Source organism: Penaeus vannamei, chromosome 29 (genome assembly GCF_042767895.1).
Source record: "Penaeus vannamei isolate JL-2024 chromosome 29, ASM4276789v1, whole genome shotgun sequence".
NCBI classification, from domain to species: Eukaryota; Metazoa; Arthropoda; class Malacostraca; order Decapoda; family Penaeidae; genus Penaeus; species Penaeus vannamei.
The window spans coordinates 27,442,499-27,444,998 of record NC_091577.1 but is presented as its reverse complement, the minus strand read 5'-3'; the positions used below and the strand labels follow the sequence as shown (position 1 = coordinate 27,444,998).

The 2,500-nt window shown below is 30.0% G+C and overlaps 1 protein-coding gene across 4 annotated transcripts in view; it reads left to right on the top strand.

Moving 5' to 3' along the window:
* Positions 1-2,500, top strand: part of LOC113820313 (inositol hexakisphosphate and diphosphoinositol-pentakisphosphate kinase 2) — a 124,488-nt gene that overhangs the window by 70,369 nt on the left and 51,619 nt on the right. The gene's annotated exons all lie outside the window — the stretch shown is intronic.

Sequence of the window (2,500 nt, the reverse complement as noted above, 5' to 3'; positions counted from 1 at the left end):
GATTTCAGATGGAGAGACATTTTTTTACATAATTGTATCATTAGGGAATGAAGAGGTTCAGTAAGCTGCATCTACATTATGAAACAAATTGATTTAACAAAAATATCAAGATAGATATAAGTATATTGAAAGAGGCCAGATAAGACAGGAAGGATGAAAGAATGAAAGGGAAAAAACCCTAGAGAAAGAAACTTTTTTGTAGGATACATGAATAAGTTATTAAAATAGCATATGGAAACTGTTGGAAAGAATGTTAATGTTTTTATCTTTATCAAGGCTATTAAAAAGATAGGTAAGACCACTTGCATTAATCTATTGAACTCCAAAGGAAACTGGCATTACCCTTAGTGCATTCTGATGGCTCTTAATTATATAGAAAACCTTTTATCATGGAGAAAGTGGAATACTTTATCCATTCTCAGTAATTGAAAAAGCATTATGTAGATTATACAATTAGTTATTCATCTAGCTTTCTCTAGCATTTTACAGCTCCTTATGAACTAAATATCACATTATTTAACTCTAACCCTTTGTCATAATTGTCAGTCTGTGTGATAGATATGATATGGGTTTCCTTATTATATTTTCTTTGAAAATGGTAAAAAATAACCACAGGCCGGAAAATACTGAAACTTTAAATATTTCCAGTTAATGATAGCAAATATACATGGCTGCTCAACGATGCTAACTAGAAATTTTATTGAGACAAAGTTGTAGTACATGTCTTATAAGTACCTTCATCTTCATATTTTGGAATACTGTACTAATGTGGCACATATTATATGATGATGAAATAATGAAAACAAAGAAGGTAAGGACACGTAGCAGTACAGTACATATGTGCATAAAAATATGTATAATTGGAAAAATGAGTGAGGATGTATATGTGTGTGTATGTGTGTGCATGTATATGCATGAGTGTCTACAGGCTTGTCTGCATGCATGCTTCTCAGTGTGCACAGATGGGACTGCTTTTATACACTCATTCCCTGAAGTATTGCAACAAAAGAAGAAAGGCATTGATAAGATGGACAAAAGCCTTTTCAGTACCTTGATATGACAGTTAGATGATCCTTTATTTTTCTTTTTTATTTAGCATTACTAAATGTTATGAATAACATATACTAATGAGGAAGGCAATAATATCTGTTTTAGTGGAAATAACCATAGAAAGGGATTATAGAGGAATTTCAAGAACACATTCGGTAATGCTTACTGCTTATAACAGAGCTAAATAGGGGGGGTAAAGAATGGAAATGGTATGTGATCACTAGTCTGAAGGGGCCTGCATGGTGCAGTCTTCGTTGCAATTTTCACTGTTACTATTGTTCCAACTATCCAATTTGATTTACGTGTGAGTAGTCTAATTTTATGGAATGTAGAAATTGCTAATAGTTTCAAAGAAGGTTACATCTTTTGTTCAGTGGCCAATTTGGATGCAAAAATTGCATGACTATATTTAAGCCTGGCAATCTTTTAGGTTTTTATGAAAAATGGTTATAGTATAACATTCATGTTTTGTTTTGTTTTTTCTTTTTTTTCTGAACACTTTTGGAAGTTAGGATGAAATGAAAGTGAGAGTGAATTTTTTTTTTTTTTTGAGTAGGTGAGACAATTTTGTATTTTGTTGTGTTTGTAAAAGAAGATGGCTAGAATTTAAAGAATATGTTTGATTAGATTGAAAATATTACTTGTATATTGATATGTCCTACTTTTTGCTCATTGAATAAAAAAAAGGGAATATTTACATTATAACTTGGAGATTCAGTATTGTACTAACAGTAAATTTTGTTCCAGTTGGAATTATAGATAGCTTCTAGTTTTATGGGAGGTTGGTTCTGCAAAATTTGACGTAAGTCACACTCTTAGTGAGGAATGCAAGAGAAAAAAAAAATTAATACAAAGTTAGTAAAGTTTGATTTAGGTTAAAAAATTAAGTGGATCATTACTCAGAATAAGGAGCTTCTTTCTTTATGTTGGTTGATTAAATAGATTTATAAAGACTTAGGTTAAATTGATGATGGCAATATTTTGGATTTGGGGAAATATTAGATGAGAGCTTAGAACATGTTTTGGTTTATTCGATAAGTGAAAAATTTACTGACACATACTTTGTCATTGAAAGTCTTATTTTACAGTTTGCTTATGTTGTCTATTAAAGTTATCAATACATAGAATGTTGCTTTGTATTGAATTAGACATTTGCATATTGTGTACTAAATTTGGTTGATTATGAGCACCAAGGAATAGTTAGTAAATAGAATTACACATTGTTTTTTGCAGCTTTTTGTTTTTAGGTCTCGTATTTGAAACAGAAATATTTATCTTTAGTTTATTCCTGTGATTACTATTTTTAAGATAGTTTTTTTGTTGTTCTCATCATTATTATTATTTATCACCATATGAATATGGTGCTTTTCCTTGGTTTTAGCTTTGAATGGGGTCATGATAGATTTTTTTTTACTTCTATTCTTTCATTTCTTTTTACTTATCTCATTTT